General features: G+C 42.4%; 1 long non-coding RNA gene across 2 annotated transcripts in view; it reads right to left on the minus strand.

Annotated features, from left to right (window-relative positions):
* Positions 1 to 342: 342 nt before the first annotated feature.
* The window catches only part of LOC137341852 (uncharacterized), a 116,030-nt gene continuing 93,205 nt past the window's right edge, over positions 343 to 23,167 (minus strand). For both annotated transcript variants that reach the window (XR_010967138.1, XR_010967137.1), the window contains 2 exons: positions 20,999 to 21,062; positions 343 to 993 (listed from right to left, as the gene is read on the minus strand). This is a non-coding gene — a long non-coding RNA (uncharacterized lncRNA). The remainder of the gene's footprint in view (positions 994 to 20,998; positions 21,063 to 23,167) is intronic.

A 23,167-nucleotide genomic window follows, 5' to 3' on the forward strand; every position in this document is an offset into this window, starting at 1 on the left:
TCACACCATGATACTACACTGTTGGATTCAAAATGCTTTGTATTTCCAAAGGGCTGCCAGTCAAATGATAAATGTCTTTTATTGGTTTACTGGCATTACTTTCACCCCAGGCTTTCAGAACTGTACATTAAAGTGGTTTTGAATATTCCCTTCATTAATACACTTAAATAATAATAATATCAGCGCAGCGAATGACTAGCTCGAGATGATCCAACCAGTTGTTCTTTGTTTGAAGAATATCTTTGTTTTGATTAGGCTACAATGGATAGTTAGAGTTCAGTTTATGTTACCAAGAATGAGAAATTGACACACTTTGAAATCAAAGCATTTTATTTACGGAAGACACAAAGCCGGAAATTGCTTTGAAAAGAACAGAAAGCTCAAACGCGCTCACCAATGTTAGTGGTCAAATGAAAGAGCAAGTTCCGGCATTCGCACATGTGCAGACAAACATGGAAATCCAGAACTTGCTCTTCCTGGTTCGCCAGCGATCTGTCAGTTTCGCCTTAAAGGGATATCGCTGGCTGCAATCAACAGAATCAACTTGCTCTTCTGCCCAGCTGGAAAGTAACCAATATCGCCACAAAATAGGTACGCTTAAAAATACCAGGTCTAAACTAAGTTTTAACAGCATGATAAAACTTAATGACTGCCAAACAACTAAAAATTAACTTTTAAAAATGTGGAGTCTCGTGACTCCTTATTTTAATAGTTTCTGGCCATTTTTTACTTTTTCCTTCTGTCTCTTTTATTTATTTCGATGTTTCTTGCTCTCACTCTTTCTCACTGTCTATAACTGTTTTTACAAATGAGTTTATTGCTGTAGCTTTCATTTCCTGTTTTTTCACGTTGCAGCTTGTACTTCAGGATTTTGATTCTTCGCGGCTTTTCAAGGATGCTGCAAACTGATTGGTTGAAAGGAGAGCTCGCCCCTCTTGCTTCTCCCATGGGTCCTAGCTTCGCTGAAACTAACGCTGAGCTCTTCTCAGCTTCCTATTGGAGGAAATGCACGCAGTAAGTTGGTGGGTTAGTATAAATCAATGAATCAGTGAGCCGCTCGGAGCAATTTCTGAGCCATAGCTTATTCAATCACTATTAATTATTATTATATTCCAAATTAAGTGTAAATGTAGGCATTCTTTATTAAACACAATGGATAACTGTAATAAAGTCAGATACATTAATGTAATTAAAGTAATCCATCTCTAGCAGATGTGTCATTTACAAATGATGCCATTTCACTGAAATTTCTTTAACATGCAATGAGAAAATCAAACACAATAGTCCAAAAATACCCATATAGTCTGCGATCAACAAGATGGAATGTTCTTTCACTAATTCCACACTGTTGATTACTTTACCCCTTGGACTATTTGTTACATGTCCTGAATAAGAAGATAAAAAGCTAGAATTTCCTGATGATTGCATCAAGGATATCTGTGAGAGGAAATTACAGCTGTTGGGGATGGATGAAAATTAACAAAGTTTTAGGTGATATAAGAGCGACATATTAGTATAGGTGATATCAGAGAGACGTATTAGCATAGGTAATATAAGAGAGACCTATTAGTATAGGTGATATAAGAGAGAGATGTATATGCCTCATCTAGTTTTCATAGTGTATGAGGTAAGGAAATGAAAAGGCTAGTCAGAATGACTAGAGTAGAAAAAAAACAAAACCAATAGAGACTGTTGATTACAACATCTTATGATAGCTCGTTTTACCCAGAACAGTCAGCTGAGCACATAGGCTGTTATAATTTATAGGAATGCAGAACTGGGATGCTGTCAATGCTCCTTTATTGCATGAATTGTCAGTGATGTGACAAGCATTTTAGATGATGTAAAAAACCTCATGTTAATTGGTAATTCTTTATAATATGCACAGAAAAATAATTCATCATTGTTTCCCACAGAAATCTTTAGTGTTCAGCACTATGAAAGTAGTTCCATTTCCATTATAGACTGCATTCTGTGGTTCAAATTAAATTATACGTACCAATTATACGTGAACTCGTCCTCACCAATCTACCTGTCGCAGATGCATCTGTCCATGACAGTATTGGTAGGAGTGACCACCGCACAGTTTTTGTGGAGACGAAGTCCCATCTTCACACTGAGGACACCATCCAACATGTTGTGTGGCACTACTGCCGTGCTAAATGGGATAGATTCAGAACTGATCTAGCAGCTCAAAACTGAGCATCTATGAGGCGCCATGGGCCATCAATCAGCAGCAGAATTGTATTCCAGCACAATCTGTAACCTGATGGCCAGGCATTTTCCTCACTCTACCATTACCAACAAGCCAGTGATCAACCCTGGTTCAATGAGGAGTGTAGAAGAGCATGCCAGGAGCAGCACCTGGCATACCTAAAAATGAGGTGCCAACCTGGTGGAGCTACAACACAGGACTACATGCATGCTAAATAGCAGAAGCAACATGCTATAGACAGAACTAAGTGATTCCACAACCAATGGATCAGATCACAGCTCTGCAGTCCTGCCACATCCAGTCGTGAATGGTGGTGGACAATTAAACAACTAACGGGAGGAGGAGGCTGCGTGAACACCCTCATCCTCAATGATGGCAGAGTCCAGCACGTGAGTGCAAAAGACATGGCTGAAGTTTTTGCAACCATCTTCAGCCAGAAGTGTCGAGTGGATGAACCATCTCGGCCTCCTCCCGATATCCCCACCATTACAGAAGCCAGTCTTCAGCCAATTCAATTCACTCCACGTGATATCAAGAAATGGCTGAGTGCTCTGGATAGAGCAAAGGCTATGGGTCCCGACAACATCCTGGCTGTAGTGCTGAAGACTTGTGCTCCAGAACTAGCCGCGCCTCTAGCCAAACTGTTCCAGTACAGCTACAACACTGGCATCCACCCAACAATGTGGAAAATTGCCCAGGTATGTCCTGTCCAGAAAAAGCAAGACAAATCCAATCCGGCCAATTACCGCCCCATCAGTCTACTCTCAATCATCAGCAAAGTGATGGAAGGTGTCGTTGACAGTGCTATCAAGTGGCACTTACTCACCAATAACATGCTCACTGATGCTCAGTTTGGGTTCCATCAGGACCACTCGGCTCCAGACCTCATTACAGCCTTGGTCCAAACACGGACAAAAGAGCTGAATTCCAGGTGAGAGTGACTGCCCTTGACATCAAGGCAGCATTTGACCAAGTGTGGCGTCAAGGAGCCCTAGTAAAATTGAAGTCAATGGGAATCAGGGGGAAAACTCTCCAGTGGCTGGAGTCGTACCTAGCACAAAGGAAGATGGTAGTGGTTGCAGGAGGCCAATCATCTCAGCCCCAGGACATTGCTGCAGGAGTACCTCAGGGCAGTGTCCTAGGCCCTATCATCTTCAGCTGCTTCGTCAATGACCTTCCCTCCAATCATAAGGTTAGAAATGGGGATGTTCGCTGATGAACTGACAGTTTTCAGTTCCATTCGCAACCCCTCAGATAATGAAGCAGTCCGTGCTTGCATGCAGCTAGTCCTGGACAACATCCAGGCTTGGGCAGATAAGTGCCAAGTAACATTTGGGCCAGACAAGTGCCAGGCAATGACCATCTCCAACAAGAGAGAGTCTAACCATCGCCCCTTGACATTTAACGTCATTACCATTGCCGAATCCCACACCATCAACATCCTGGGGTCACCATTGACTAGAAACTTAACTGGACCAGCCATATAAATACTGTGGCTACAAGAGTAGGTCAGAGGCTGGGTATTCTGCGGCGAGTGACTCACCTCCTGACTCCCCAAAGCCTTTCCACCATTTACAAGGCACAAGTCAGGAGTGTAATGGAATACTCCCCACTTGCCTGGATGAGTGCAGCTCCAACAACACTCAAGAAGCTTGACACCATCCAGGACAAAGCAGTCCGCTTGATTGGCACCCCATCCACCACCCTAAACATTCACCCCCTTCACCACCAGTGCACCGTGGCTGCAGTGTGTACCATCTACAGAATGCACTGCAGCAACTCGCCAAGGCTTCTTCGACAGCACCTCCCAAACCCGTGACCTCTACCGCCTAGAAGGACAAGGGCAGCAGGCACATGGGAACAACACCACCTGCACGTTCCCCTCCAAGTCACACACCATCCCGACTTGGAAATATATATCGCTGTTCCTTCATTGTCGCTGGGTCAAAATCCTGGAACTCCCTTCCTAACAGCACTGTGGGAGAACCTTCACCACACGGACTGCAGCGGTTCAAGAAGGCGGCTCACCACCACCTTCTCGAGGGCAATTAGGGATGGGCAATAAATGCTGGCCTTGCCAAGCGCTGCCCACATCCCATGAAGGAATTTTTAAAAAATTCATATTACAATGCTATGGTGTCATGAAACTTCTATGATACAGAGCTCTATTCCTGACTTTTATAGAGAAATAGGAAACCCTCCACACATTATAAACAGATTATTTGATTTCACTAAAATATAAAGACAACTAGGTTAAGCAATTCGCATTAAATGGGAACTCCACCCTTTTTACTTTCCATTTTGATACTTTACTTATAAACAAAATTATTAGTGAGATCTTGTGAGCCATTGGTTGCTGTGTTTTGGAGAATGTCATCTGTTAGCATTGGACATTGGCATTCCATTAATTTTTCTTGATCAAGTGAATTCTGGTTAATAGTCTACTGCAATATCATGAGTATATAATCTAAAGTTTTATTTTACTGCATTAAACAGCATATAAATTGGAGGAGACAGTTCAGCTTTGAGCCTGCATGGCCCCAATATGAACATCCCTGAGAAATGCTACTACTGGCCACAGACTCCCGCAGGGTGGGCCCAGCTGCAGCATCCATTGGGGTGACCACATTCTCCATGATTAACTGCAGAGTGTTGATACTATGCACCAGAACCCACACAAATTACATTGAATTACATAGAATTTTACAGCACAGAAACGAGCCATTTGGCTCAACAGGTCTCCGCTGGTGTTTATGCTCCACTTGAGCTTCCTCCCACCTTACTTCATCTCACCCTATCAATATATCCTTTTATTCCTTTCTCCCTCATGTACTATTCTGTTAACTCTTTATGAGTTTGATGCTCTGGTGTGCAAATATTGATGTTGCATGTGTCTATCTGGCACTATCGAAACGTCCCCATTTGGATTTCCATTCATAAGTAGAACTTAACAGAGTGCCAGTTGAGGCCGGAATAGGCTGTTGCAGTGGATAATTCAATAGTCTGAAAATAATATTCAATCCATGTGTCACTTATGTCCATTGAAAAATCCCTATCAAAGTACTCCATATAAATTGTTAATACATCAGTCTGCAACAACAGGATAAATTCTTATCTCAGTGAAGTTCACAGCTTTCCAGCTCAGCAGCAACAAGCTGTTCAGGCTTAAGTTCTGCCTAACAAATCAATGACTGTATGTCCCTGAAGTCCTGCACAAGGATCCACTGAATGAATATCAGTCGAGTAACACAGAATTTTCTTGTCATACAATGTGAGCTGTGCTATTCTCACATGGCATTCAGCAATGTCAGAAATTGACACTGAATATATTACATGGATCTATACATATAGGGGTTATATCTTCCAGCAGTTAGGTCCAACTGAATTGATTAATTTTTAAAATACTTCAATAATTTCACTACTAAAGCAAGGGTGTTTGGAGGTTTTCCGTACTGAATTATGCTTCCGTCATTGTATTATGCTTAATATAGTCAATTACATTTGAGTGAATATATTTCTGTGAAGTAGATAGATAGTGAAAATCCCAAACCACTATTCACTCCTGTTAACTGGATTTAGCTGTAAAGCACTAAGTAAATGTATTTTAGAAATCACTTTTACTACGTTTATAGCCCAAATAACTCGCAGTTTTCTCTACAAAAGTCACATGACTTATTTAAAATGTCTAAGTTAAAGGTAATACAAATACAAAACAATTTAAAGAGGAAGAAAAATGTAGAAGGAAGTGTTCAAAGGAAATATTAACCTAAAGATAATTTTGATTGACATTTTTCAATAAACATAAATTTTCTTACCAACATGGGTGCCCTATTAACAGGTCCTCCTCCCTGCTAGGCTAGATCATTGACAGGGAGCGACTCCATTGGAAACATTGGGGACTGTGATTTATAATCAACTTCAAGCCACTCCAGTGCTATGGAAGCATGGGAATCATGCTATCAACCCTCAGGTCATTCCAAAATCATGCCTCCCTCCTCCTTCTCTTTCCAATGGAGCAGCTCTGGAATGATCCCTTCCCAGTGACATCGCTGTTAGGCCCTAGCAGGAAGGAAGACCCAACTCAGGGGCTCCATGTTGGTAAGATAATTAATATTTACTGGAAGACATCAATCACAATTCTCCTGTAACTAATATTTTCTTCTTAAAATGGACACCTACTTTCTCTTAGACTTTCCTTCCCCTTAGAATTTAAAAAAATCTTCCATTGCGGTGACAAATATGCATCAAATCTGTGGACATGCTCCCGGGTCAGATGTCAATAATTAAAAGAAGTTAAAGAAGAATTTTCCTACTGTATCAAAAACTGTTAGAGCATGCTGAACAAATGTGTGTAACATGTTTCTCTTGAACATATTTTCTTGTTTGTATGAATTTTATTGTTAGTACATATCTATCAACAAAACAGATTATTATGTACTGAATCCTAAAAAGTAACAATGCTTCTAAAAATGTATGGAGGAACGTTGAGGAGAACTAATGCATAGCGATGCTGTTAAAATTGATGTTAAACAGGATCTAATGTTAATGTGAATATTTCTACAAAAAAGTTTGAGCAATACTTGTTGTCAATAAACATATTTTAGTAGTTGAAAATATCAATATTGCAGAGTATTTCAACACATATTAGAGATACCCAGCGATAACAAAAGTCTACTTCATCTGCTCTACTTACCTAGAGGGAAAGATCAGAGAGTTAACATAATCATCAGCAAATCAGAAACTGATCTCAGAGAATCTTAGATTGAAATGAACAATTGAGCTAGCATCAACTGCCGTTTGTAGAAAAGCGTTCCAAACTTCCAAACTTCTACCACCCTTTGCGTGTAGAAGCGTTTCCTAACTTCACTCCTGCAAGTCCTGGTTCTAATTTTTTTTCTAGGCACCCTAGTCCTAGTATTCAAGTGTAGGAGACCTCCAAAAAAAAGTACAATTGCATCAGCAGCTGAAGCAATAATCCAGCATCTAACCTGTAAATCCTGCATGGTCCCTTTAAATAGCACTGGTGGGAGGTCCTCCAGGCCGCCTACGACCTGTTCAGCTGTGCGTGGTTAAGGCAGTGCGTTAGCTGGGGCATTTAGTTCCAGAATCGTATTTGTCCCTTTAAATCAGTGTTGCACACTGATCTAACGCATATTCTCCTTACTTTACATGCTGCCGGCGTTCGTCATCTGCGCATGCGCAAACGCCTTTACCAAGATGGCGTCTAGTACACATCACGCTAGAAGCATGCGTGCACATTCCAGAAGGCATTTTGTGACCATAGGAAGCCATGTAGCGTCTACAAAACAGACGCTACGCAGCCCAATTTATAATCCCGATGACCCCGAATTTTCTGAATCGCACTTACGCAGAAATCACACCAAAATTTATGCCGGTTTCTGCATCAATTTTGCTGACAGGAACTTATGCTGAAATTTCCTGTGGAGCTCATTTGCCTACACAGGAACATAGGGCAGAGACAAATTCTGCCCCCACCTGGCATATGCCCTGGTGTGCCCTCCCAGGCCACAGAATTTTGGAGCCAATATCATTAATAATACTACCTTAATTTTTGTTTGGTAGGATTAGCTTAACTGATTAAACAACATTCTCCAATAAAAAGCTATATAAACCTGAAGGATGGAGCTTACAGCTAGGATTTTCAGCTACTGCACTTGCCTGCCCACAATTTTCCACGAGTGAATATGAATGGGAGGCAAATATTGGGCTGGTCAGCTCAGAAGTGGAAAGCACTGGCTAACTTGTCTGTGCAATACGTACAAGGTGCTAAAACATATTAAATGGTTGAATACTTCCACCCTGAGGACATGAAAGGCACTAAATAAATGCAAGTTTGTTCTTTCTTCCATAAAACTACATAGACCTCCAGCAACTGAGAATGATTGACATTAAAACCTGATTAAGAAAAAAAATTTATGGAGCAAATCTACCTCCTTCAGGCCTGACTGGGAAATAGATTAATGGAACAAGCTTGAACAAATTATGTCAGGCAAAAGTCAAAGATATCAGATCAGGGGGAGTGCGGGCTTAAGATTTATCAGGCATTTCCATTGTCAAGTGGATAACCTGTTCTTCAACACTAATAACCCAAATAAAGCAGCATCTGTTTTTGACTCTTGTACCTTCACAATTGCTTGTCTCACTTGTCAGTAATTGTGCTGCATTTATTCTTATCAATTTAAAGCAATATTTTAAAAATGTGACATTGTTACTCAGTTTCCAATTAATCTTCAGATTGATGTTATTATATTGATGCAGTCAAGTGAAATACTGTGCAGTGTGAAAATAGTTGCCCATGAGTTTTCAATCCAAATGTCAATAATGAAATGAAATCGCTTTGTGTGGAATTAGCATGCTAGCACTCGATGCATTGGCATGAAATTCCTTTGTCCATTATTTACAAAGAGCCATTGACTGAAATAAAATAAACAGGTTAACACTTCCATTAAAATAGCAGATAAAAGAATGTCATACATGTCTGCTAATAGCTCACAGCACAATTGCACCATATAAACAATGATGATGCATGATTCAGATTTTTAGACCACCTTAAGATGATTTTTAAAAAATAAATACAGATTAATAGTAAAGCAGTTTGAATAAACCAGTACTCTAAGGGGGTTATATTCGATAAACCCCAAAACCAGGCGCGGGCATTGTGTTCCACGATTAACCTGCGCCCGGTGCTTCTGATGCAGGCAGCACATGAGCTTTGTGCTGCCTGGTCATTACCATGATTTCTACGTGCAGCCAGCGCTACCAGCGCTGTTGAGAGGCTGCACGCACAAGCAGGAGGCCCGAAATGGAGTACCCAGCACTTGTTAAGGGGAGGTGCACAGTCAATTGAGAGCAGTGCAGGATGGCAGGAAGGATTCCTGGACTGGCAAGAGAGCGTGCTCCAAGGTTCTCTGACGACGCACTGGAGACCCTGGTGGAGGGAGCGGATGAAAGGAGGGCCATGCTGAACCTGCAGGGTAGTAGGAGACTCACCAGACACCAGCTGTGCAGGCAGGGAGAGGCTGTGCCGAGGAGGTGAATGCCAGCAGTGCCGAAAAAGTTCAATGATTTGACACGAGTGGTCAAGGTGAGTGAATGCAAGTGTCAAGTGGCACATCCTACCAACTGCACCACTGTTCTACACGTGATAAACCCCCCGTCACCCAACCACCAACAAACGCTGCCCATCCGGATGCAACGCTGCAATTCGAAAGCTGCATCTTACCCTCATATAATACCACACGTGCAGGCCACACAATCACCACTCACAGGTCACACACACTGGCAGCTATTTGACCATGACAGGCACATCACCCAGACGCATTGCAGGATACTCACTGACGCACTTCCCTCTGTCTTGCAGGAGAAGGTGGCGCATAACAGCCGGCAGCAGGAGAGACCTGAGGGAGGACAGGCACACTTACATGTCCTCACCCCCCTGGAGGAGATGCTGCTGTGGATCATTGGGCGGGCCGTCGCCGCAGCCACGGCCACTGGCAGCACTGGAGGTCCCGATGAAGGGGGTCTCTGCATACCTAATGGTCTTTCTCATTTCCCACGTCTCCCTCATCCCACAATCTTTTCTGACTCACATGCTGCAGATGCTGTCAGCACACACATCTTACTTGCTCCTCTCCCCGCTGCACAACTCAACCTGTTTCCCGTTGTCATTACAGGTACCCAAGAGCTGGAACCAGCACCGTCCGAGGAGGAGGAGGAGGACAATGATGCTGAAGGCACACCGTCACTTGATCTGACGCTCGCAGCCTCCAGCTCAGAGGATAACGCTGCGCGTCCTTTAAAGGCTAGGATAGAGGAGGGATCTGCATGTGGTGAGACACTGAGCACAAGTGCGCAAGAGCCGGGGCTGGGGGGAACGGATATCACAGATGCCAGCTTGCCGGAGGGCGAGGTCGCATAATGGTTCTGCTGCCGAGGTGTCAGACGATGACTTTGATGGGCCAGGCTATAGATGTCGGCTGATGGGTGTACACCAAAAAATGCTTGGTACACTGGAAAATCTGCCAGAGAGCCTGCGCACAATGTCAAGGGGCATGGAGGAGTCCACCTCGAACTTGGCACAGGATTTTGCGCAAAGCTTGGAGCCCATCCTTACCCACAATGAACGGGTGGTCACCTCCGCCAGCACACCTGAGGAACCCACCATGATGCAACGTCTAATGGCCGATGGCGAGGCTGCCATTGCAGCACAAACTGATGTGATCAAAGGTCTGCAAGCTTCAGTTGAAGCTCAGATTGCTGCAATATCAGCTCAGACAACTGCTATGGAAGCGCAGACTGCTGCTATCGTGGCTTTGGGTTCCACTGTGGAACGGGGCTTCCAGGGCATCACAGCACTCCAGCAATCTGTTCTCCAACTGATCACCAGGAGTGCTGAGGCGCCGCCCCACGAGAGTGGCAGTGGTACCATGGCAGTCAAACCTTGCTGTCCTCTCTCCGGACGACAGCATTCCTGCTCCCACCCCTTCCGCTCCGCCAGTGCCCTTGTTGTTGCCTATCAGCCAGCCCGGCCAGACCGCTGCAGCCCATGCCATGATGGTGCAGCCTTCCACTACCCATGCTCCAGCCACTGTGGATGCACCTCGTAGGAGCATTAGGATAGGTAAAGGCACATGAACAACAGGCACGAAGGGAATGCACAAGGGTGAATAGTCTCATTTGTTTGCATCATTTCATTTGTTAATTTATAAATGTGAATTTGCATTTGGTGGTGGTTTTTATTTCTGCAATGAGCTGAGGGAGGATGCAATGTGTAATCTTATGGAGGGCGATTTGATGGTCATGTGAGAGAGGATGGGTGGGGAGTGTAGGACTGTTGGTGACCTGGGAGATGTTGTTCACCTTATTGATATCGCTCACGGATCAGGTGAGCACACAGAGCCCTGGAAGACAGGACCAGTGTTCCTTGATGTCCCCTTGGGACTTCCTCCACTTCCCCCTCCATCTCCTCCCCCTCATCCTCAGCCTCTTCCTCCTCCTCCTCCTCAGCCTCTTCCCACGACTCAGGGTCTTGCCGGATAATCGGTGGCAAGGGCTGTTCCCTCATAATGGCGAGGTTGTGCAGCATGCAGCATACCATGACGAATCTTGACACCTGCGCAGCTGGGTACTGCAGGGCTCCAACAGAACGGTCCAGGCAGCGGAAGCGTTGTTTTAGGATGCCTATGGTATGCTCAATGACGTTGCGTGTGGCAGCGTGGCTCTCGTTGTAGACCCGCCCTGCACGTGTGCGTGCATTCCTGACCGGGGTCATGAGCCACCTCATGAGGGGATAGCCCTTGTCACCCAATAGCCAGCCTTTGACTTGCTGAGCCGGTTCAAAGATAGCTGGCACATTGGACTGCTGCATAATGAAGGCGTTGTGACTGCTGCCAGGGTAGCGGACATTGACCTGTATGATGCGTTGCGTGTGGTCGCACACCAACTGCACATTCAGGGAGTGGAACCACCTTCTGTTCATGAAGATGGCAGAGTTGAGATGTGGAGCACACATGGCCATATGCGTTCAGTCAATGATACCCCTGAACCATGGGGAAGCCTGCAATGCGAGCAAACCCTCGTGCTCGCTCGTTCTGCTTCTCTCTATCAAGAGGGACTGTGATGAACCTGTTGCACATCTCATATAGTGCCTCTGTGACATCCCTTATGCAGCAGTTGCACAGCTCGCCAGCAGATGCCTGAAAGGATCCAGAGTCATAGAAGTTCAGCGTCACAGTTACCTTCACAGCCACAGGCGATGCTGTCCTTGCCCTGCTCTGAGGCTGTAGTTATGGCTGCAGCAGGTGTCAGATCTCAGTCACCACCTCTTTGGTGAACCTCATCCATCGGATGCACTGATCCTCGCTTATCTGGAGGTAAGAGTGGTGTTCCCTGAAGGCCCTCATGGGATATGGCCTCCTGCTCAGTTCCCTGTGCCTCCTCCTCAACCCTTTCCTCGCAGCTTGACCTGCTCTGCGTGGCCTCTCTGCATGCTCCCAGTTGTGTTCTGCACCTAGCGGGAGCCCTAGCAGACCACCCATGGTTGCCATGAATCTTGTTCAAGCACTGTTGTAAATTACACCAACTGTAAGGCAGTACCTGGCAAACCACTCTCAAATATACTATAGCAAATCTCTGTGTATAGGAAGCTTCATCAAACATGCCCTATTCTACCAGCAGCCAGAAGCAATAATCCCGCCACAAATCTACTCCACCTGCATGATTCCTTTAAATAGCACTGGTGGGCGGTCCTCCAGGCACTTCAGGTGTTCGTGGTTAAGACAATGTGTTGAGTGGAGCGTTAAGTGCCAAAATGGTGTCTATCACTTTAAATCAGCATTGCACACTGATCTAACACATATTCTCCCTACTTTACATACTGCCGGCGTTCCTTATCTGCGCGTGCCCGAAAACCTTTACCAAGATGGTGTCTAGTGCACGCACGTGCATTCCGGATGCCATTTTGGAACTTTGGGAGGCCGCGTAGCGTTGAAAAAACGGTTGCCACACAGTAGAATTTCTAGCCCTAAATGCCCTAATCTAGCTGATGACATTTAAAGAGGAATGACTAATGGGGACATAATTAATAGGTATTATAAAAGGTTCAGGTATGGAGCATCATGTTGCATAATACACAAATCCATGCAGTCCCAGGCAATCTAGCCTAGCTCATGTGAGCGGACCAGAGCTGTATGGTGGATATGGAGATAGATTATTACCTGGAATGCACTGCCTGAAAGGGTGGTGGAAGCAGATTCAATGGTAACTTTCAAAAGGGAATTAGATAAAAACTTGAGAAGGAAAAATTTACAGGACCATGGGGAAACAGCAGGGGAGTGGGACTAATTGGATAGCTCTTTCAAAGAATTGGCATGAGCACAATGGGCCGAATAGCCTCCTTCTGTATTGTACAATCCTATGCTTCTATGATTATTTTAAATGTTAAGGTTTAGAATAGCTGAGTGAATGGATCTACTATCATCTGCTGAATGACTCTCAAATGACTTTCAAACTGAAAATATTAGGTGTCCAATAGACTGCATAGGGGACAATATAATGATTTCTCCTTCCAGGTACGAAAGGTTTAACAAGAATTCGATGAAATAATTAAAAGATGGAAGTGATCTGAACTGAAAGTACTCCCCCTCCAGTTATGTTCTCTTTAAAAGAGAAACACTTTATTTATGTTTAAATAGATCTGATGAAAAAAGAATAGAGATAGATACATTTGTTTTACTAATACTAACCAGACAGTACACAGCCATGTGTTTTCATTTGATATTGTTACTAGCCTTTTCATTCATCAGGCAGCAATTGATTCACAGTGGGTTTTAATTAACATGGATTAACTTTGCATATTTCTAATTATTTAATAAGTGGAACAATTTTACTTCCATTAGAGCATCCCAATTATCAGACAAGGTTTGTCTATGAAATTAGCTTGATATTTTTAAGAAAGATATTGATAATAAGAAAGTCTTTGGTGTGAGGAACAAAACTGCATTCATTGTAATTATTTGGTTTATCATACAGTGTCATGGCTCACATCTAGGTGACAGAAAAAGCAGAAGTCATGGGTTCCCAAAGTTTTTTTTAAGGTTTGTTACTAGCTCGGATTTTCTCTACTGATGACCTCCTTATTGGGGCAGAACTTACTCAGCTCATGCGCCGTTCCTCAATGGCATCCTGTCCAACCGCCATCAAATCCATCGGAGCAAGTTCACGAATGCATTAAAACCCCGAAATCGGGAACTTGCTCCGATTGGTTCACCGGTGTTTTGATAGTTACTAATTAAAGGGCCACCTACCCCATAATTAATACAATTAGCAAACATCCATAACCTTACCCATCTGCCCAGCTGGAAAGAAGGTACTTACGCCACGAAGAGTTACGCTTGATAATACCAGCCCTACACTACTTTTTAAAAGCGCGGAGACGTATAATGACTGCAAAACAACAAAAAATTAATGTTTAAAAATGTGGAATGTCTGATTATTCTTATTTTAAGATTTTTTTAAAAATAAAACTTTTTTTAACTTTTAATTTCTGTTTGCTTCAGTATTATAATTCATTTCTTTGCCTTTTTATAATAAAGTATTTTATTATGTTAAATTTTTATTTAGACTAACATAGGGAATGTCACTTTAAATGAATGATTGTTACTTGCCTGCTTGTGGGCGGGGATTCCATTCCCACAGTTTTGTATGCGCACATGGCCTGCGCTGATCTCTGAGCGTACCACTGGAGAAAATTTCAAAATTCATGCAAATGGACGTCGTGGCCTATGCAGTGAGTACATTCATACTTTTTATCTGCAGGATGTGCGGAGAGCCTTGCCATGCCAGTCGGAGCAAGTTCCAGCCCATTGCGTTTATATCCCAGGATCTTTTTATATAGAATTGTAGACTTCATAAATCTGTTAACATTTGTTGAAGTATTGAGGAATTAATGAAAGTTTTATTTAGAGTTTAGCTAACAATCAGGTTAATCTAAGCTAAAACCAAAGCTCAGGTTTATGGATGGTGGAAGATGGGAGGCCTGCCAGGAAAGCATTAGAATAGTGGAAAACAATAGAGCATACAATGCACTAACCCTACTTCATTTAATTAAGTCTAATTTGGAGACTGTAATGGCATCTCTAATATTGAACATTCTCACTAGGTTCTTTACTACAAGATGACTTACTTATTCCTATTTTAAAAAAACTACTCATGGTGGCCCTGAAATGACACTGAGATATTAATGTTAAATTAAATGAATTACTGCCCTCTGCTCAAATAAAAGAAAAGAGTTAAGTGTTTGTATGTTTGTATCCCACAATGTAATTTTAGCTGCTGTGTCTCTGAGAGCTGGTTCAATCAGCTTAACTATACATGGTGACCTACTTAACTTCAGCAGCTACAAGGAACAAGAACATTATGCAAAGATCGTTACAAAGACCATGTGTAAATAGCCCATTATAAACATAAGAAAACAAAGTGGGCAAGATCATTTTAAAGTGCAATCCCATAATATTATCTTGGTCAGTTTAGTGTTTGACATGCATGGAAACTCATCACCATATTTTAAGAGTTTCCAAATAAAGCCACCGAGAGATCCGTCCAGGTAGATTTAGGGAGCAAACATTCTCTCATTGTAAAGATGCACTCAATTTATGAAAGTCCTGAAAGCTTAGTTGCAGATTGGCAGAGCCAAGGCTAATGAACCCCAAAGTGCGTGCAAAGGTACTGCTGATGTTTCACAAGCTAAAATCACGTATTCCAACAGAGCAGACGGTAAACTTCCTGCTGTTCATTCAGCCAGGGCCACCTTTAGGGCATTAGCTTACAGGGTTACCTGAAGTTCAATGGGAAGATTTCCAGTCCATGGTGACAAATCGATCGCTCCAGGTTCCATTATTGAGCCACATTGGCTAATCAATCATCAACAGTGCCTTGGAGTAATGCAGATATGTCAGGCTCAAGTATCAGATTATTGAATCTGCCACAGAGGATCTGCCACTTTGGCACTGCCAGCTGCTTCTCGAACTGCACTCAGTGACAAAGGAGCACTGTGCTTCCTGGACCTGTTACATGTTAAGAAACTGTGGATGGAAACATGGGCCCTCTCTTAACACCAAGAACATTGAAAAGTTAATTTAAATAGTGAACCAGCTGATTGCTTGGGCACTTTTTTTGCACCACCGTACTGGAGTTATATTGCAGCCCAAGTGCAAAGCCAAAGTGCTGTGTGACTACTGACTAGAGATGGCCACGCGCCCTTTACTTGAGTCTGCGCAGGAGACAGGTAGACAACTTGACTACCGAGTTATATTGCTGATTTTATGTTGGAAGTATTTCTGAAATTGCTTTGATAATTTCATGTGTATCACATCAGCCACAGCAACAGATGTACCTAGTACGATAATAAAGGAAAAATGAACCAGAGCATGGTTTAATTTATGTAGTTTGCAATTTAGTGCCAAATTCCAACAAAGTATAGACAGTTTATATGTACAGGGCCCATGACAACCAGAAACTGGTTTCAGAATGTCCAAGCTTTTTTTTTGGTGTGTGGGATCTTTAAATTCATTAGAGACTTCCATTCCATTAGTCTCAGCTCGATTTAGACCTGGGTCCCTCAAAAGGAAGGGTAGTGTATGGGGGCTCAATCTTAAATAATTGGATATCTAGTGATGCCAAAACCAAATCTCCCAATTTTTGTAAATTAAAGGTCTTAAATAGGGTGTGCAGCAATCAATTTTAATCATCTGTAACCAATACAATCATCTTCCTTCTTAGTACCAGAGGTTTAATGGTTAAGTAAACTAAATATGAGGAATAATTTACAAGAATGTTACACTAAAAAAAAGTGATGAGAAACACATCTCGGTTTTTAACAACAGTGTACCTGATAATTTGATTTTTTTTGAGCATTAGATTCTCACTTTGCAGACTTATTTAAGTTGCGTAATTCAAATTACTGCATACTTCATTTTTTAATGCAAAACAAAACTACTTCAAATGATCAGAAGTTGACTGTTGATCCAATAACTATAAATTTTGAGCTGAATGTATCTAACTTGATGAGCAAAAAATATAAATGGTTAAACTTGATTTCAAATGTAAGAATTATATTAATTTTCTTTAGCACACAATCGGAGCAATACAACATCATAGGAGAATATTTTGTTTGTCTGCCTAATTATCTCCATTCATTATTAATAATTGTCTGATCAAGGGTACATACCTAAAACATCATCATCTACCTTTTCTTTTTACAAATGCTAACTGACCTGATGTGCATTTCTAGCATTTTCTGGTTTCATCAATAATTGTAATCCTGATCAGATTAGTGTATTAAAATTCTAAGCCTCAACTTATTACTGATGTAATATTGGGCCTAGCATAGAATAAGATACATTCTATTAAAATCCTTAATTATGTTTATTTTATTCTGTTTAATTTCTCAACACAATTCTCACTCATTTTGTCCATTTATAGAAATAAATTAAATGAGATGTTATGTCCCATTTAACACCTCACATTGGTGGCAAACAGTTAAATGAAAATATTATTGTACTAACTTTGTCTCATGGAATCTATTTGATACACACTATGATGGATATTAATGAGGTACATTATTTTCAATAATTGCCTAAATTTAATAAAATTGTGCAGATCGTTCTTAAATAAAGGCAGACTCAACAGAAGAAGCTAATTGTTTTGTAAATATCAGGCAGAATGACCTCTAGCATTTTCACATGTACGCTCCAAGATATAAATGTAATGATAAGTCCCATGTGTTAAATACTATTATAATGTCGGTTTACATAATTATGGCTCAAAGAAACAGTGGGGTAGATTTTAAACTTGCTGCCTGCGCATATAACTGGCATTGCAGACCAGCTGCCTGTTATAGAAACCGCCAATTTTCTATTTAATTTGTGATATAACGAGACATTTTTAAATCAAAGAATACAACTGCGTTTATCATAACTAAGGACTTTTAGGGTTCCACTCTGAGCTTAGGGTTATCATAATTTTATCAGAATGAGGAGTAGGAACCTTGGAATCATAGAATAATACAATACAGAAGGAGGCTATTCGGCCCATTGTGCCTGAGCTGACTCTTTGGTAGAGCTATCGAATTAGTCCCACTCCCCTGCTGTTTCCCCATAGTCCTGTAATTTTTTTCCCTTCCAAGTATTTATCCAATTCCATTTTGAAAGTTACTATTGAATCTGCCTCTACCACCCTTTCAAGCAGTGCATTCCAGACCATTACAACTTGCTATGTAAACATTTTTTCCCTCATATCGCCTCTGGCTCTTTTGCCAATCACCTTAAATCTGTGTCCTCTGGTTACCAACCCTTCTGCCACTGGAGACAGTTTCTCCTTATTTACTCTATCAAAACCGTTCAAGATTTTGAGCACCTCTCTATCAAATCTCCGCCTAACCTTCTCTGCTCTATGGACCCCAGCTTCTCCAGTCTCTCTTCCTCCCTGGTACCATTCTAGTAAATCTCTTCTACACCCTCTCTAAGGTCTTGACATCCTTCCTAAAGTGCGGTGCCCAGAATTGAACACAATACTCCAGCTGAGGCCTAACCAGTGTTTTATAAATGTTTAGCAAAGTTTCCTTGCTTTTGCACCCTATGCCTCTATCAATAGAGCCAAGGATCCCATATGCTTTTTTAACAGCCTTCTCAACTTGTCCTGCGACCTTCAAAGATTTGTGTACATACACCCCCAGGTCTCTCTGTTCCTGTACCCCCTTTAAAATTGTACCGTTTAGTTTATATTGCCTCTCGTCATTTTTCCTACCAAAATGTATCACTTCACTCATCTGCACATTAAATTTCATCTGCTATGTGTCTGCCCATTTCACCAGTCTGTCTATGTTCTCCCGAAGTTTCTTACTATACTCCTCATTGTTTACTACATTTCGGAGTTTCGTGTCATCCACAGACTTTGAAATTATATCCTGTATACCCAAGTCCAGGTCATTAATATATATCAAAAAGAGCAGTGGTCCTAATTCAGACATTTGGGGACTAACACTATATACTTCCCTCCAGTCTGAAAAACAACCGTTCACCAGTATTCTCAGCTTTCTGTCCCTAAGACAATTTCATATCCATGCTGCCACTGTCCCTTTTATCCCATGGACTTTAATTTTCCAACAAGATGTTATGTGGTACTTTGTCAAAAGTCTTTTGGAAGTCCGTATACACAACATCAACCGCACTACCCTCATCAACCCTTTCCGTTACTAATCAAAGAATTCAATCAAGTTAGTCAAACACGATTTGCCGTTAACAAATCCATGCTGCCTTTCATTTTTTTCATTCATTCATAGGATGTGGGTGTCACTAGCATGGCCAGCATTTATTGCCCATCCCTAATTGCCCTTGAGAAGATGGTGGTGAGCCGCTTTCTTGAACCATTGCAGTCTGTGTGGTGAAGGTTCTCCCACAGTGCTGTTAGGTAGGGAGTTCCAGGATTTTGACCTGGCAATGATGAAAGAACAGCGATATATTTCCATGTCAGGATGGTGTGTGACTTGGTGTGGAACGTGTAGGTGGTGGTATTCCCATGTGCCTGCTGCCCTTGTCCTTCTAGGTGGTAGAGATCACGGGTTTGGGAGGTGCTGTCGAAGAAGCCTTGCTGAGTTGCTGCAGTACATCTTGTAGATGGTACACACAGCAGCCACGGTGTGCCGGTGGTGGAGGGAATGAATGTTTAAGGCGGTGGATGATTGCACAGTATTCAGTTCCATTCGCAACCCCTCAGATAATGAAACAGTCCATGCCTGCATGCAGCAAGACCTGGACAACATCCAGCTTGGGCTGCCTTGTTCTGGATGGTGTCGAGCTTCTTGAGTGTTGTTGGAGCTGCACTCATCCAGGCAAGTGGAGAGTGTTCCATCACACTCCTGACTTGCGCCTTGTAGATGGTGGAATGGCTTTGGTTAGTCAGGAGGTGAGTCACTCACCGCAGAATACCCAGCCTCTGACCTGCTCTTGTAGCCACAGTATTTATGTGGCTGGTCCAGTTAAGTTTTTGGTCAATGGTCAACCCCAGGATGTTGATGGTGGGGGATTCGACGATGGTAATGCTCTTGAATGTCAAGGGGAGGTGATTAGACTCACTCTTGTTGGAGATGGTCATTGCCTGGCAATGGTCTGGCGCGAATGTTACTTGTCACTTATCTGCCCAAGCCTGGATGTTGTCCAGGTCTTGTTGCATGCAAGCATGGACTGCTTCATTATCTGAGGGATTGCGAATAAAACTGAACACTGTGCAATCATCAGCAAATATCTCCACTTCTGACCTTATGATGGAGGGAAGTTCATTGATGAAGCAACTGAAGATGGTTGGGCCTAGGACAGTGTCCTGCAGCGATGTCCTGGGGCTGAGATGATTAACCTCCAACAAACATCAACATCTTCCTTTGTGCTAGGTATGACTCCAGCCGCTGGAGAGTTTTCCCCCTGATTCCCATTGACTTCAATTTTACTAGGGCTCCTTGATGCCACACTCGGTCAAATGCTGCCTTGATGTCAAGGGCAGTCACTCTCAACTCACCTCTGGAATTCAGTTCTTTTGTCCATGTTTGGACCAAGGCTGTAATGAGGTCTGGAGCCAAGTGGTCCTGGTGGAACCCAAACTGAGCATCGGTGAGCAGGCTATTGGTGAGTAAGTACTGCTTGATAGCACTGTCGACAACACCTTCCACCCTTTGCTGATGATTGAGAGTAGACTGATGGGGCGGTAATTGGCCGGATTGGATTTGTCCTGCTTTTTGTGGACAGGACATACCTGAGCAATTTTCCACATTGTCGGGTAGATGCCAGTGTTGTAGCTGTACTGGAACAGTTTGGCTAGAGGTGTGGCTAGTTCTGGAGCACAAGTCTTCAGCACTAGAGCCGGGATGTTGTCAGGGTCCATAGCCTTTGCTGTATCCAGTGCACTTATTAGCCCATACTTTTCCAAGTGCCAATTAATTTTGTCCCAGATTATTGTCTTAGGAAAATGTTAAATTAAAATCAAACATACTTAAACATATACTTTATAGACCAGTTATTCTACACTGTTTATGTTGATACAAATCATATTTGACAAACTGCATATTGTAATTCAGGCATGAAGTCGCCTAAATCGCTTTACAGGGTAATCCCACATTGTTTAGGGTTCACACCTGCAGCATATCTGCAATGTTAGTGATATCTGTGGTGACAGAGTTGGCCAAATGATCCATGGAACAGTTGCATTTTGACTAACCTGCATCTCTATGGCCCTCTTCTCAATGGACTGATGTTCTGTATTTTATTTATCTGTAAAAGCCCTGTCAAATCAAATCACAGACAGTCAAATCCAAGTTGCCGTATCTTATTACATTACTATTTATTGACAATATTCTTCATGGCATTGTAGAAATATCTGTTGACTACACATTATGGGAGTAATTTTCACTTTGCGTGTGGGTGAAAAATGGATGGTAGTTCTATCAGCTGCCCATTATACAGCTTGTCCAATTTCCTTTTCTATTAAAATTGATGGAAAGGAAATCACGTGGCTGATGTGGTACTGTCATGCTCCCTATAAGTAGTTTACCCATTGGGAAGGTGGGAAATCCGGCAGGCCTGTCGCTAATTAAGGCAGCCTGCAGTTCTTAAAGGGGAAGTACTCTTCTCATAAGATGGATACTAGAATTTGTTTTTCACAGTCTGCCGACAAGAATTTTGAACCAGGGCCTGTGAGCTTGTGAATGGTGCCCTGGATGTGCTCAAACTGCAAAAGGGAGCACAATTCTGTGACAGGCTCACTAGAGAAGCATAGTTTCCTTATGTATTGCTCCTCAGAGAAAAGCAGATATGTTTTCCTAGGCCTTTAACTCTCGGGACGCTCGCCAATTTAGGGTGGGATTATGAAGGAGAATTTTCCCTTCTGTCTTGTTCTGGCCATTACTTTTCCAGGCCTACAATGGCACAAAAATAATAAATGATAGAGTGCTGGCTTCAAGAGAAACCTTCAAACAGAGCTTGTAGGATAGTGTAAAAGATGTTTCTGCAGTTATGTCAGTGTTAGAGGGATTGAGAAGGAGGACGAGACATAAGAGGAGGATGGTATTAGCCCTGAGTTTGGAGGATGTCTGTGGTTTCACCTTCCTATACTGCCTTCATATTCTTAAAGGCAAGGATGTCCAGAGTGGTTTGCTTCAAGAGCTTATAATTTCTGAGCTCTCCTCTCCTTCTGTTCCTTTGTATTAAGTGCTGTCTTGTCCCACTAACAGAGAATTCATCTTGACATGCTGTATGTTGAAGGAGTACATACACAGTGACAGGCATATGCCTAATTTGCAGCCCATTCTGTTTGTCGGTAAGTGACCATGCATCATCAGGTTAGGTGTGTTACAATGATATTATGACAATATTAGAGATAATTGTAAGTTGCAGCTTGAACATGTGCTCTGCTGGTAAGTCACTACTTACCCACAGCCTTCATTCCCTGCCTCCACATTTATTTTGCCAACTGTCAGGCGGGCAGAGTTAAAATCGGCCCCTTAGTGTCACTGATTGGCATAACTAAAACTTGCATTTAAATAGGCATTTACAGAGACGGAGAAAGAAAATAAATAGGAATAGATAAGGCAACAGAGGCTGAGCCATGGACAACATTCTGACTCTCAGGGAGGCATTGGGACAACAATTAATCAAACACAATTTAACTGTGAATAAAAACTAAATAAAACTGAATTATAAAAAAACAATTGCATCTCCTCAGTAAACTATAGTCTTATGCAAAAAAAAGGCATAAAATAGTTTTATGTGACAGTTATAGTGAAATATAAATGGTTAAGAACATTCTAAGGAATAGACAATCATTTATGAATCATTAATTAGGGTTTGCATTTTTGCAGTTAAATTTTTGACTAAGAGCAAAATACTGTAGACACTGGGAGGATAACTTTAACCCCCAAGAATGGGTGGGCGGGGGGCGGGGGGCAGGAGGGTAGTAAAAATTGTTGATTTCTTCAGCGGGACCTCAACCTAGCTCCAACGTGCTGACTTCCGGGTTTAACCTAGTCACGTTTGGATGAGCGTGCGTGCAACAAAAACCCAAGAGACACATTCCCTATCAATGCCAGCGAGCGGATCGTTAAAGGGGCAATTACTTCCAGGTAATTTTTTTTTGGATTCTGAACCTGAAACAAATTTAACCTTACCTGCACGGGTTTCCCAGGACTTCTCAAACTCGCCAGTGAAACGGAGGCGAGATTCATGCAGGAGTTTATTCAGCTCTTTAAACCTGTGATTGACATGTCGCAATAAAAGCTCAAGGATTGCAACTGGTCTTTCAGTTCTCTCAGGCAAACATTTGGCTGAGAGTTCATCTTGTGTTGAGACTGAGGGTTCTTTGTTGAGACTGAGAATTATTTTTTGAGATAGC

Source organism: Heptranchias perlo, chromosome 24 (assembly GCF_035084215.1).
Source record: "Heptranchias perlo isolate sHepPer1 chromosome 24, sHepPer1.hap1, whole genome shotgun sequence".
Lineage (NCBI taxonomy): Eukaryota > Metazoa > Chordata > Chondrichthyes > Hexanchiformes > Hexanchidae > Heptranchias > Heptranchias perlo.